Source organism: Vicugna pacos, chromosome 8, assembly GCF_048564905.1.
Source record: "Vicugna pacos chromosome 8, VicPac4, whole genome shotgun sequence".
In the NCBI taxonomy this organism is placed as follows: domain Eukaryota; kingdom Metazoa; phylum Chordata; class Mammalia; order Artiodactyla; family Camelidae; genus Vicugna; species Vicugna pacos.
The window spans coordinates 2,348,331-2,363,471 of record NC_132994.1 but is presented as its reverse complement, the minus strand read 5'-3'; the positions used below and the strand labels follow the sequence as shown (position 1 = coordinate 2,363,471).

At 42.8% G+C, this 15,141-nt stretch overlaps 2 long non-coding RNA genes across 5 annotated transcripts in view; both read right to left on the bottom strand.

Moving 5' to 3' along the window:
* The window catches only part of LOC107034684 (uncharacterized), a 42,248-nt gene extending 32,594 nt beyond the window's left edge, over nt 1-9,654 (bottom strand). For 2 of the 4 annotated variants that reach the window (XR_012074776.1, XR_012074779.1), the window contains exons 1-2: nt 9,152-9,654; nt 8,644-8,887 (exon numbers count right to left, since the gene is read on the bottom strand). This is a non-coding gene — a long non-coding RNA (uncharacterized lncRNA). Of the gene's footprint in view, nt 1-5,983; nt 6,616-8,111; nt 8,277-8,643; nt 8,888-9,151 lie in introns of those variants that run through there. The other 2 variants (XR_012074778.1, XR_012074777.1) reach the window with 2 other exon arrangements.
* On the bottom strand, nt 2,354-4,787 carry LOC140697810 (uncharacterized). Its single transcript, XR_012075160.1, has 3 exons — nt 4,452-4,787; nt 3,659-3,798; nt 2,354-2,520 (listed from the first exon to the last, which is right to left on the bottom strand). It is a non-coding gene; the product is annotated as an uncharacterized lncRNA (long non-coding RNA).
* Nucleotides 9,655-15,141: the final 5,487 nt, after the last annotated feature.

Sequence of the window (15,141 nt, the reverse complement as noted above, 5' to 3'; positions counted from 1 at the left end):
GGAAAGGATGGACACACTGAGTAGGGGGGATAAATGAAAAAACAAACAAACAAACAAGAAAGAAAAGCTCCCTCTCCCACTCTCTGTTTCCTAAGTGTAATTCAATAGTGATTCTTGAAATGTTTATTTCAAGAATTTACGTTAACTGCCATGCAATGATCAAGAAAAAAAAATAGTTTACTCTGTTTTACTGATGGGGATTTAATCAAGCCTGTTAAGACCAGGACTCTCTACATGGGAAATGAATAACTATTTAAAAATAAATTAATTCCAATCAATCAATCCCTTCCAATCAATGCTTTTATCATTTAGATTAGCTCAACATTTTTAAAAATTAAACCAGGTATTTCTTATAAATGCTACTAAACAGTGTAACTTTCTACAGAAAACAGGATAAAGAGAGACTTCAAGGGGCCATGACATGAATTATTGGAAAACTTAAGGGTAAAATTAAACATATACTCTAGATTTTCTGTGTCAGAATTTCAATGATTCTGTAGGACATACTTTCAGACCTGATCTGACCAAGTCAAGTCATTAGAGATGATTTCAGCAGCCTCTAAAAAAATCCTAAATGCCCCAGAGAATTAGCCTTGGTTTTACATTGTATGGAATAAAAGTGTCATACTTTTATTTTACCTAAACTATTAAGAAGAATTATATACAAGAAGAGTACTTTATACTTATTTTAAAAGAAAAATAGTGGATGAGTCTGATTTCGAGTCTTTGAAAACATGAATCAAAAAAACAAAAAAAGAAAAACAACCTACCACATTGGTTGGCATTCCAGAGCCTAAAAGTCCTAAGTTTTCTTATTTATTTATTTATTTTTTCTTTCTTTCTTGAGCGCCTCTGAAAATTGCCTCCTGGTATTTTTTAAAATGTACTCAGAAGTCCTAGGGCTCTGGCAGTTTTTTAACTAATAAAATAAACACAGCCATTGAGTACCTGCAGTTCTGCTAACAGTATTGTTTGTATTCTAAGCCCCATCCACAAAGGCTACAGAGAAAAATATCCAGTATAAACAAACATTGCTGAGATACCAGTGGCATCTCAGAGCAGCACACCCAAGTCTCAAAATGCAAAAGGGAGAAATTTTCCACTCCCGCAGCGCTCACCTCCCTGGTGAGCCTCGGGTCAGGCAGCAGAGAGTGAAATGGCCTCTGTTTGGGTGAAGGTGGGGAGGGGTTCGGGGTGGCAAGCACACCAGGAATTCCTTTTCTTCATTTTTCGCCATCTGTTTCCCCTGAATACAGCTCTGCTTTTCCCTGAAGTCTCTCTCCTGCCCGTATTTCCTACAAGCAGCTGTTCTCTCCTCTTCTACCCCCAGTTCCTACAGACAAGACAGCTTGGTCCTGCGGTCTCCTTGCTTAACATCAGTCTCTAAACTTCATAGGACATGCATAGGTGAACATCTTCGGGTAGCATCTTCAAAGTAATAGACAAAGAAGGACCAAAAGAGGGACCGAAGTGGGCGGGGGTAAGACTGGGAGGAAATTCCTCCACTAGTATTTGGAACACCTGAACTTCCAGCTGGGCGAGCAGCTGCGTCCTCCTGGGGAAGAGAAGCTTGTATCCCAGAAATGCTAGGAGCAGGGGGCTTAGAGGTTGTCGTGGTCCTAAGAGAATCAGGGTGACGAGGACCGCCCTCCTCCCCTGGCTGAACTGGCGGCCACCAGGACCCTGTGAGGTGAGGAGCGTTTCCACACAACCATCACTTCCGAGAACTGAGGAGTGGCTCCTCCTTCTCCGTCTGGCCTTTGTTTCCGCAGCCCAAGGCTTAATTAAAACTGAGAGGGGAAGTCACCTTGCTCTTTGCGACTGGGCCCCACTGAGTCCGTGATCCTTCCCACGTGGACTCAGCTTCTCCCAAACTCTTGTAGCTCTTTCTGGTGATTCTCAGCTCTGCTGTTATGTTATCCAGTCTGTCTGCACTCATGAGTCTCCCCCAAATTTTAAGGCCCTGCCCTAAAATAAAACTCTGTGCCTTAGTTGTCTCAGCTTAAAAATGATAGCAGCTGTAACTATGTAATAATAACTATGTAATAATAACAATTTTAGGCTTAAGAGGATTAAATAAACACTTACAAAATGTTTAGAACAGTGTTTGGCACATGAAAGTGTGATACAGGAATTTGTTAAATAAAATGTCCGTGAATTCGCATATAGGGATTCAAAGGACAGAAAACTCTTCATGGGGCCAAACAGACTTCAAATAGAAGAGAAGAGCAAATATATTGATTTTGTCCCTGCGGGGTCACCAGTCCAGAAGAACCACCAAGAGAGATTGCACAAAGAACCAGGATTTATCTCAATGCTCTGTATTTACCAATACTGGCTGGCCCCTAGACACTTATATGTGGAGGAAGAAATAAATCTGTGGGAACCACAGATTACAGATGGCAGTGTGAGAGTTCACACCTGGTCTGGGGTCTCTTGTATCTGACTGTTCAGCACTGCGGTCCTTTGCGTTCTTTACATATTATTCAGATCATATTATTTAAGAGGCTTCATTGTATACTGTAAAAAAGGATAGAGTTTGAAGTTAAATGCTTAAACTAAAGGAAAAGGACTCATTTTCTTTTGGAGGTGGGGCTCTAAAGGGATGAAAAGGACAGTTGCAAGTTGTACAACTAAAACCAGAAAGAGGAAGGAAAGACTGTAATGAAACGGAATATGAAAACAAATACATATACATGTATAACTGAATCACTCTGCTGTACACCAGAAACTAACACAACATTGTAAAACTGACTTATGTTTCAATTAAAAAAAATAAACTCTTTCACAAAGCTTGGCAATTTTTATTTTACAAATCACTTCTTTGGTTAAATTAGTTACTATGTAGTTTACTCTTTCCGATGCAATTGTAAATAAAATTATTTTCTGAATTTAAAAAAAAGGCGGAAAAGCAGGATGGGACAATATGGAAGGAGAGACTAGAAGAAGATAAGTTTTGCTCCATGAAGTGAGACTGTCCCCAGTCCTGAAACGTGTGAATAAATAAATGTTATAATGACTTCAGAACTTATTATCAACAGGGAAAAAATGCATTCCAAATATGGAGCTACATATCTGAAAAGGACAAACTACCTCATGAATATCAAAACTCTGGTTTTAACTTGGTCTCCCCTATTTAAAAATTGCTTTTAAGACAAAAATATTTTTTAAATGTTTCCTCAAAGGTAAATTACCCCAAATTGGTAATTCCATGTTTTTATTTTTCTATCAACAATAAGCAAAAAGTGTAGCTCCTTTTCCGTGATCACTAGAAATATTAATTTAGAAACCTGTAAGACACTAACAATGCTAAAAAATTTCCATAGCTTGATTTCATTAATACCCAGAAGTGTTCAAACGTTTCAGCAGGTGTTCTCTCGGTGTTGGTAATAAAACATTATGCTTTGAGAAAGAAATATATTTGACTTAAAAAAAATAGATAGTTTATAATAAAATAAAATTCCACTCAGAGCAATTCAAGGAATATAATTAGAGTCTGCTATAAAAAGAAACCCTTTGAATCCTTGTTTAATAAAAAGTATTAGGACTGATTTATAGTTTTAATCTACACAAACGGACTTGGAAGATTTTCAAAGTTTAGTATGTTAAAATTATGTAGTGTTGAGGTGTTAACCTTCCCTACATTTTAGCATTTTACCTTGAAGAGGTCTAACTTCTGTCAGAAGAAAAGTATGCCTCAGCCACGCATGAAATTTCCATGCCTCCTGTATTAAGAAGCCACACCCCATCCAACTAATGACAGGAAAGGATTTCAGTTCAAATCTGACACTCTTGAGCCTGAAGCAAAGTTTAAAAAAAAAAAAAGATACAAAAATAAAACCCAACTCACATTTTTCAGGGAGGAAAGGAAACTCTCGCTAAATAAGTAGTGATTATGCTGCAGAATTTATATGCTAAGCACGACTGAATGTAAAAACACCAGAGCAGTCAACCATAGCTTTGGCACTTGGAGTATGATTAACAGAATGAACTTTTAAAGGTCAATTAAATGTCAACACACTTTAAAGAGATATTCTTCTTAGGTCGGGTCAATGTACAACAGCACCTCACAACTTGGGGTATCCTTCCTCATCTAAGTGTGACGTGCGTGTGACAAACGTAAACACATATGCACACTTACAACACGTCACCAACCAGACTACCATGAGAGGTCATCTAGCATCTAGCCTAGCGTTTTGACTACTTTATTAATGTTTTTCAAGTTATGAAGTGATTAAAAAGAAAACTGTGTTTGCTACAGGGCACCATCCAATGAAGATGACATGCGCAGTCAATCACATGTGAGGACTAAGGTTTATCCAATAGCAGAGCCTGTTTCTCCCATCACAGGAAGTCATTCAGAGAGATAACCCTTTATTGTCCCTAATACACTGCCCTGCTAACTCATCCCCAACTAACCTTCCTTGAAGGCTTGCGGTTAAAAAGCTTACCAAAAAAAGTACATGGTGTTCAAAACCTGTCTGGTTTGGCATCAGGAATCTGTGGGCCAGAACAAGTCCTGAAGGCATCCAGTGCCCAGTGCTGGCATTTTCACCCAGGATCTCAGCAAGAGCCCCAGTCCATCCCACGCACGGAAGGTCGCGTTGTCCCAGAACCTTAGAAAGAGAAGACACCACCAACAAACCGGGTCCAGACCCCTCCACCTCCGCGACTCAGGCAATGTGGACCCATGAAGGCGGAGCAAGCTAGCTTGGCTCCCATGGCTCCTTATTAGACAGCAAGTCTCTAAAACCTACTCAGTCCAGTGCTTTCTCCTCTATACCAAGTCTCTGTCATAGACTTTTTCTCCATCAGGACTTTAAGGCCAGGTTACCCCTGGAATTCAGAGGAAGACAGAAGCTTTAACATGACCTGGAAAGGCTCCAGGAGGAGCTGGAGACTGCAAACGGGTAGAATCTGGATGGTCTGAGAGGTGTCACTGAAGAGGCAGCAGTCTGAGGTGAGGGAGGCCACCGTATTCCAGTAACCACAGAGAGGAGTTCAGAGTAGGATGGGGACCCTGGTTTTAAGGCCAGCATGGAGAAGGGACACACAGAGAGTGATGAAGGGATTTTGACTTCAGAAAACTGATGCAAAGATGCCAAGGCTAACCTAGCAATAGGTCTGCAAGAGAGAATGGAAGTGGAGAGAGAAAGATTTGAGGTGCCGCGTAGGGCTCTTGTGGTAATATTAATACTATTTTACAGGGCTCTTGTAAGGATCTAGCGAGCTGATGTGAGAAAAAGCACTTTGCAAAGTCTGAAAGCACAAGAAAGTAAAGACGTTTTGAAAAGTCAGGGGCAGGAGCCTCTCTAATCATGGCCCCATGCCTTGACAGCATACACTTCTCTGAAAAGGCAGATTTGGAGTTGAATTCTATATCTATGCCCATGGGATCAGAGATAGAAGTCTCTTCCTTTGACAATTCCAAAAGCCAGATCCCGAGAGGAGAGACAGCCGTCACCTGAGTCCCTGCAGGTTGAGGGTGACTGATACTAAAATCCAAATCCAGGGTTAAAATTTTGAGGCGGACCACGTAACTGATGTTTCTCAAACTGAGTCTGAAAAGTATATAAAGTGCAAAATGAGGTGGTACAAAAAGGGAGAAGAGTTAAGGAGTAGCCCCTGAGCCAGGGAGATAGGGGATAGGCTCTTCGCAGGCACTGCCCCCTGCATCCTCCTCCAGTCCCTCGTCCCTCTGCCCCATAGTGACTATTTAGCAGAATGACCTCCCCTGTGTCTACTTCGCTCCTTCTGCTTGTCTTTCTCTCCTGTCCCTCTTCCACAGCAACTCCCCAGGCTAAAAAAGGAGTTTTCAAAAGTTACCCAATACATTCAAAGCTATAGCACATTTGGAATATATACTGAGTTACAGTTATCTGTCACTGATTTGTATCTTACATAATTTATAATCTTACATAACTCCCAAAACAACTCCTGGGAGGCAGGTACCATTATCCTCATTTTTCAAGTTAAGGAAACCAAAGCTTGGAGGGTCAAGGACGCAGCTCAAGGTCACCTGGGGAGAAAACGGCAAAGCCAGGATTTGACGCTGGTGGGGCTGACTTCTCAGCCTAGGCTTTGAACCTTTCTCCTGAACGCTCCCCTTTGTTTCCAATCAATATGAAAATCCTTCCTTGTTGGGGATTTGATGGATACAAAAATTATGGGAGCCATCCTGGGTCTGAAGATGAAAGTTCTGACAACAGAGGGCCTGGGGCCCAGGTTCAGCCACATACCCGCTGGCCAATCGTCAGCATTTGGACTAAAATCTTCCACATGTGACTGCTACACTGTGTCCAGGGGACAGCTTTCCATTCCAAGTTCTTGCTCGCTTCCCTCCCAGGCCGCCTGTCCCTCAGGGTCCTTTCCCAGTTATTTCCTTGAAACCTTATTTCGACAGCTGAGGAGAAGGCTGCTAGGACTGACACTACTGCAGATCATACACAGGCTAGGGGTGGGGTGTGGGGTCCCAGGGTAGGAGGGGATCTCCCGGGCCTCATGCCCCAAGGCCACCTTAACGCTGCTTGTTGGTGGGTTCCTGGTTTGCTTGCAGAAGCAGTTCCTGAGGGGCTCCGTGGCTCCGGGTCCCACTGAGAGATGAAGCCAACCTGTCTGGGGCCGAAGGGGAAGTGATCAGAGCGGTGAGCATCTGGGGATGCCTTTCTAATGTTCCCCTCAACAATGGCAAGAAAACGCCAATGGTAATTCTCAAAACATGGTGTGATCAACTCACTCTGGCAGGTTCCAGTTAAGAATACCGATTCTAGGATCTGCTCACAGCCATTCTGATTCTCTAAGTGTTGGCAGGTGCCAGGAGTCTGAGCTCCGTAAGTCCTGCAGGAGATTCTAGCACAGAGAGTCTAAGGATGACGACCCCTGAGACCATGCCCTGCCCCCCTATGAGGACGCCCGACCAGCAAGCTGGCTCCGAGGAGAACACTCAGTCTATGAATACAGCTGCGTGTTCACACATCAATGCTGGGTTCTGGGTTGGGTGGTCACTTCAAAATAAGGCCACCAGACTTTCCAGAAGTTCCCAGGCTTACAAATGTTGAGGACTTATTTTCCTGATGTCACCAAATAACCTACCCCACAGGCCCTGCAGGAAAAACAGTATCTCACACACGATGCACACACAGGAGCTCCCCCCACCCACCCAGCACTGGTCTGGAGTGAAGACCCTCTTGGCAAGATGGTATTGCCAAGGCTTACTTTCTAGTTAGTGTAAGACTGGAGATGATTTTCTCACAGCAAATTTACTGATTGCAAAATGTCCACTTTTCCTCCTGCAACTGAACTGAAAGATTTATTTCACACTATTTAAAAAGTGAGCTTAAAAACCAGACCGCACTCAAGTGAAATTATTAAGGACATGATTAGGCTATTTAATTAGACATTCAATCACAATGCAAACAGCTACTGATTATTTAGGAAACACATCTCTTCAAAGGTGTGTGTTCAAAGAAAGCTAGGTCATAAAATGCACTATGTTAAATCAACAGTGCTATCTTTCTCCTTGAAACCCTATCAGGGTTCTTTGTCTCTTTTGAAATCTGTATCCCTACTTGAAGCTATAAACTTTCAGGCTGGATACTGGAATTAAGCTCAGTTTTTTTTCCACCAGTTCTTTCTTTGATACCTTTTTTTCTTTCCCTTAAAGCATGATAATAATTCTCTTTAAGGATGGGCAAGAAGAATCTTTAATTATTTTCATCCAAGCACCTGGCATTTTATCCAGCAAATATTTGCTAAGTATATTTATGTACTTACATTAAAAAACAACAACAACAACAACTTTTCTTGTTCTAAGCTCCACGAGAAGAAAAAATGCCCAAAAGAGCACCTGACATCTAGAAGGCACTCCATGAATGGTGAAAAACCTGGGGAATCTATCACTGAGGGAACAAAATCACTTCTCCTATATTCAGTACTGACAGTATACATTCCATAATTGAGAGACTTTTGGTTAGGGAAAATGCTTGATGCCACTTTTTACGGGAAAAAATGCATAGGTAACCAAAAATGCAAGATAACCAAAAGTTAACACTCCACTGTATTGCAACACAACCTGCAAAGACAGTATTTCAATGCCATTGCCAGGCCAAACCTTGAACATTAATAATTTATCAAAATTATACATGTCACTAACACATTGCAACAAAGATGATTATGTAAGTGAACCGTTCTGGCGTCAGTGATACTGAACACAGCAGCTATTTTCAATCCTTCATTAAAATTAGACCAAGATGTACTTGCATTATGTGTTACTGTTCCTGTAAGGAAGATGTATATTATATTAGCTTAAGATTTACCCTGGTTGACATTAAGTGACATTTTCTTTTCCCTCTTTGTCGTAAATTAGAACCGCCCCTTTCCCACACAGAAGTTTTCAATAGAAAGAAGCAATACAGACAAACAACAACAAAAAAACACCTGCCCTGTTTACTCTCTCCTACGTAAAATAAAAGCCCTGTTTTACCGCTAAACGGAGCCAGGAAGGCATGAAGGGATTGCTGGGGGCACCTGACACTTGACCCTTAAGCTCGGGTCTCTGTCCCTCGCCTGGCCCCTAGAACTCCAACCGGCGCGGCAAAGTAGACCAGTCTTAAGAAAGGTTTTAAGAAGTAATGGGTAACTTACTTTTCACTGAAAGAAGCCTTCTCATAGTAATGTTGAAAAAACATCAGTCTTAAAAGTTACTTCGCAGGCTGAAAGGTGACTCCGGGCGCACGGAAACGTACCCGGGCCTGCGGCTTCGCAATTCGCGAACCACGTTGAGGCCCCAGGGAAATTCTCTGACCAAGATGTGTTTTCAAACCGGGAAGACACGGTGGGTTCCGTAGCTCTAGCCTCCTGCGGCCCCCAGGTCTACGGGGTAGGTCACCTGTCCAAGGTCAAGCAATGCCAGCTACAGGAGAGGCTGGTGCGCGACCTTCCGATCCCCACCCCCCAACCCCCACCCCGGCCCGTTCCCGCACCAGTTACCGCACCGGCCCCGGCCCGGGCTCCCTCCCGAGGTTCCCACGGGCCCGGCGCCCCAGAACCCTGGCCCTGACCATCGTCTGGTGTTTGTCCTCCCCGCCAGCTCCCAAAAGTACGCAGGGGTCCCGGCACAAGCCCCCCAGCCCCGGGCCCGAAGCCAACTCACCCGCCACCCCGCGCGGGGCCTCGGCCGGACGCTGGCCTCGGGGTCAAACTTTTCCCGGCTCGCGAAACGCGGGGCGCGGGGCCGCTGGCCGACTTCCGTCCCCGGGCGGGGCCGTCGGGTCGGGTCGGGTCGGGTCGGGCCGGGCCGGGCCGGGGCGCGCGGGGCCCGGGCCCGGCCGCATTGTCCCCGCGGCCGCGGACCGGCCGGGCGGGAGGTGGGAGGTGCGGTCCCAGTGGCCCCCCCGCCCCTCCGTCTTTGTGAGTCGCCGCCCGCCGCCCGCCGCTCCCTGACAGCTGGGGGCTCGCCGCGCGCTGCGTCCCCGGCCGCCGCGGAGCCCGGCCCGGCCGGAGGCTGGGAGAGGGGACTCTGACACTCGCTAACTCGGGGCGGCCGCCGCCGAGGGAACCAGACAGCTTTCAGGACGCGGCAGGCCCCCGCCCCGCCAGACACCCTCCTCCCGACACCCCGCAGGGGGACCCTCGCCCTCCGTCCGCGCCGCTCCGTCCGCGCCCCGCTCCGCCGCGGAGCGCGCTCGCTCAGGAATCCGGGAGTCTGCTCCACCCCCTGCTCCGCGCCCTCCAATGAGCTCGGCCTGCCAGGACTGGCTCCGTCCAATCGGGTGCTGGAGAGCCCGGCCCGGCCCTGAGAGGGCAGCCAATGGGCGGTGACTCCGGCGGCTACCCCGCCCCGACCCACTCCGAGCGACCGTCTCGGCGCGCGGCGCTGGGACCCGGTCCGACCCGCAGGCAGGGCGAACGGGGTCTGGCCCGAGCGGTGCCCGAGTGCGCGTCTGCTCGACCACCGGAGGTGTCCCCCAAGGGGGACGCTGGGCGCACCGCTGTTGCAGGTCATCTAAATCCCCGGCCTGAACTTAAACTCCTTTTCTGGCGACAGTTCCTGATTTATGAAAGCAAGCTGCACAAACACGTTAAAACTGTGGTCCCGTAACTGTTCGAGCGATGTCCTTTCCTCTCCTTTTACAGCGTTGCTTGAAAGTGTCCAAACGGGCGGCGCTCAAGGTGGCGCATCCGCCATCCTGAGCATTTGTGTGCAGTCTTAGTAAGATCGCCAGGACACCAGGGAGGTCATTTTGTGTCCTGCTCCTAAACAGGCGGTCACGGCAGTGCCAACTCTTTTTCCTTTCTGAAAGAAAATTGCATTGAAGAATGAAAATACAGGAGTTTTGTATGCAGGTCGTCTTTACTGCGAACTTATTTCTGTAGTAAAGTCACACACTACCTTCAGTGGAGGTTGAATGAAATGGGGGTTAGAGTATTATATATAATATTAATAGAGACAGGGGAGCGTTGAGTCAACTACCGGTTATGAACGACTGGAGCTCTTACTCACAACACCTTGCGAATAATAGGCCCTCTACAGTTGCTTATTGGATATGAATAAGATTGCCCATTTGTTCTTGGTCATATAATGTTGTAAACTCCATGGAGCTCTTTACTGAGAGTGAACTACATGGGATGAAAATAGGTTTTGGTCTCACATATTTGCATATGTTAAAATCAGATCACAATTCTTTGTACTTCGAATAGCTGTCATGTTCAGATTATTTTTTTTGGTAATAAACTTTGCATTTAAACATCTTTGTACATATGTGACATGTTTCTTCTGCATAAATTATTTTGGTGACCAAATTTCTTTTTTAAAGGATGGTCTGTACAATGAACCAAAAGAAGAAAGGGAGAGGGTGTGTATGTGTGAGAGAAAGATCAAACAAGAATGGTTTGTGTTACCATCTTGCTTTCATGATTGACACTTACCCCACCTGCATGGACCCAAGACTAAGTTTTGTCGGATGATTCAGATTCTGAATTGACCCTGAGCAAATCTCTTCACAACTAACTCTGTCATGAAAGGACAATGTCTTGGACTCTGTCCGCCTCATGGAGCTGCTGCGAGGTCCGGGGCAGCGTTTGTCCAGAGTGTGTTTTCTGTAGGATGCTGTGCCAAGTGCACAGCAGACTTAATTGCGTTAGTCTCATTCTCTGCTTTTCTACAAGCAAGTATTAAGATCCTTGTCCGATGGCAGCCTATTAATATTTCCTCTGACTGCACATGTTCTCAATCTGAAGTATTTTTTGAGTTCATCAGTTTTCCTTCAAACTGGCTGTGAGAGAAATTCCTGCCTCATTATAAAACAAAGCAGTCTTTCCAGATTTCTTTTCTTCCTTCCTCTCCTTCCTTCCTTCCTTCCTTCCTTCCTTCCTTCCTTCCTTCCTTCCTTCCTTCCTTCCTTCCTTCCTTTCTTTCCTTCCATCCTTCCTTTCTTCCTTTCTTTTTCTTTCTTTCTCCCTTCTCTCTCTTTTTAACAGAGATGTTAGGAGACAAAGTGAATGTATTCTGTGACTGCTAAAGTGCATAGTTTTACATGGGAGTTGTTAATGGCTGGGTCAAATTAATACTCATAGAACCAAGTAATTTTGCAGGCATTTATTAGGGATTCACGTAAGGCATTTGTGCTTAACTTAAAGAGGAAATCAAATGTGTATTTTTAGAGACTGTTCCATGTGTCACAATGTAATTTGTTTACTTGGTTCCAAAGCATGCAATCTAGTTACAGACATTTAATTATTGCTTCAAACAAATGTACATATGGTAACACTAGAATGTGAAATTTGCTAAATTTAATCAAACCAGCAGTTGTTATTTTCAACTAATTAGCTGCACAGATTTCATTTTCTGAGGGAAACTTGGGAAAGAATTGATCAGTATGAATCGAATATGCAATGACCTAGGAAGCATAAGTCAAAACCAGTATTTGGTGATAGATAACAATTTACTACAGGGAATAAGTATTTTATCAATTTTCTAGGTAATATTTATGACTACTGCAGTAACGTTTCATTCACTAAGTGATATTTTCAGAGTTTTTCATCAATGCTTTCTTCATCAGTTGTCCAGTACAGGACAGGAGAATTGTCATTATTTTAGAGAATTATCAGTTTTAACACATATTTGAATGTTTACTAGAGAAGCTATGACTTTGAGGGTAATTTAGCATTTGTAAAGACAATTTTTAAATACACAGACAAGGTCTGTTACAAGTTGCGTTACGTGATCAGTGGTAGTATGACTGATGACAGTATTATTTTTCTGTATTTTTACGTTTAAGATACTCTCATCTTAATATTGCTTCATCAGTTAGTATGACAAATACCAAGATTCCCATCTTCTGGATTCTGATCGTTGATCTGCCTCTGAATTTCTGTGTGTCTTGGACAAATCAGACTCCTGTGTGACTTCTCATCAATTCACTGAACCCAATTCTTTCATTTGAAAATATTGTCATTAGGAACAGTGAAATAACATCTCTAGAGAGAACAAAAAAATACCTTGTTTGTTTTCCTTTCTATTTCTGATATGGACGGAGGAAAATTCCTTTTGTGAACCACACTATCAGATGCCTTTAACTTTCCTTTTACAAAACTTATATTTTTCTTATTTCTGGAATCTGACCACAGTACATTTCCTCGTTGTAGGATATGTTTATGTCAAGAGTCTTATTTGCATATGAAGAAACAGAGAGAAAATTCCAGAAAGGACTGGTGCTGGGCACATGAGACTTCTCTCCCCATTTTATCTTAGGCCACAGTCCCTAAGGAAAATTTTGTGAGAATTTAGTATTAGGAGAAATGTTGTCTTCTGAATTGAAATCTTCATTACTTCCCTGTCTTGTTTCAGCTCTCGGGATGCCCTGTACAACACACGTGGCTCAGTTTAGGAAGGTGTTATAGACTGCTTCCTTGTGATTTTTTTTAACAAACACAATATTTACCTTGTTTTGGTTTATTATTTTCCACTTATACATTACTGGTTTATATGTGTAGGTGTGCATTTTATTTAAGCTACCTAAATTGCTTTATTTTTTGGAGGGAGGAGGTAACTGGTTTATTTATTTAATGGAAGTACTGAGGATTGAACCCAGGACCTCATGCATGCTAGGCATGCCCTCTACCACTGAGCTATAACCTCCCCTCTCAAATTGCTTTCTGAAATAAGGTGATGTATAAATGCACAAATGACATAATTTGAGCCGTACATAAACCCTGGCTGTGATGCACTGGCATAACTTAAGCAGAATATACAATGATGGCAACATGAAGGAGATGCCTGTGGTTCCCTTCACAGAGGAAGAAAAATCTGATTCACCAGGTGGAAAATCTCAAAACCTTTCTTAGAGAGGCAGAAAGATATAGAGGAACAAGATGGGAAAATTTTATTACACTTATTTTTTTTAAGTTCAAATTAAAGAAAACACACATTTATGGATGTGTTTCTCAAAGAGAAATTTAACTCAAAACCAGAATATTTGCCTTAGATATAAACGGAAATGCATATTATAAATTATGCTTAAATCATGATCACTTCTCGTGTTACCCATCAGTAGACTTTATGTTTAAGACAATGACCCCCTAGAATATGTTTCAAATGCAATAAGTCTTTTCACTAGGATTACTATGCACCTATTTCCTTCCATTTTAGTAGTCCCTTTGAGAAAATAGGCAATGGATCCCCCTGTTTTTAAATAATATTCTTTAGTGGTTTTATTTTTTAAAGGCTTTCCTAGTAAGATATTGTCTTAGAACTATTGAAGAACTTCATCTTATCATTTTGTTTTGTTTTATGAGATATCTTTTAATTAACGACAAGTTACAGGTTAAAAAAAACCCATACATCTTTTTGAAATAGAGTCATTTACACAAAGTAGATGGTAGCATCCTCTTTCCTGGCCAGCACATCAGCATGTAGGAGGCGCCCAATGAAGAACACTCAACTCAAACTGACTTAAATACAAAAACGCTTTTGTTAGCTGGCATAAATGACAATCCACTTTCCAACCATGACAAAGTCTGTGTCTATGTGTAGACAGCAGACAGAAGATGGAAGATGAAAAAGGGAGTAAAACCGGAGAGAGGAGCGGGGGAGTTAAAAGTCTTATTCCACCCAGAGTGGGGGGTCAAGAAACTGACTGAAATTTACTGGACGAGAAACCGAAGTGTCAGGAGATATTTCTAAATTACAAGAAATAAAACTTGAAATCATAATGGAATTATCAAAATTACAGCGGCGTTGAGCAGAGGAGTCCAGTAAAGGAACTAAAATCTCATGTTACGTGGCCGAGGGTCAAACACATAGATCTAGATAGGTAGATAAAAATCAAATATATAGGTCTATTGTTTCCTTATTTCAATGTCATATTTTTTTCAAAGGAGGTTATTATTTAAAAGGAGACTTGGCTGGAAGACTTTCTTTTGGGCGCTGTGACAGTTGGGTGGGACGATTGTTGTCTTTGATTTTTTTTTTAAACCAAGGATGAATATTGTTTCAATGAAAATTGTCAATGTTTCAAAAAAGTCTAAGCATGAAATTTATTAAAAAAATAAACATAGGGTATCAACATATGCTGGGAAACCACACTTGTAACGTATTTAGGGTAGGATAAAATGCAGTTTAGGATGCCGGTGTACTGAAATACATACCACCAGGAATATATATGGTGGTTTTAAGAAAGCAAAGATAGTGGATATTTAGAGACATTATTTTATTTCCTTCACAAGCAATTCATAATAGAGTAGATTATCTTTTTCTGTTCTTAAGAACAACTGTGCTTTTGGATCCCACAGATTCTAGTACAGATTGAGTACGGGAGGGTGTTTGTTAAATGCTTCTTTGTTTTTTGATGAAGTAATTGCATCATCTGGAACTTCAACTCAGCACCGAGGAAGACTCAATAGAAAATGTGTTCAATTGTGAGCTTCGTAGCTTGAAAAATGAATGAAAATTATGAAGACGATTCCATGGAAAGTTACAAAAGGAATTAGAAATCTGGAGCATAGAATATTTGAGAGATGGATATTTTCGAGTTGGGGGGGGTTCCAAGTTTTTCAGCAAATATATATATATTTCATTGTTAATTTTCTGTGCCAGCGAAGAAGACTATTGGGGCCACAGGAAGATGCCCCTGGGGTCTCTTA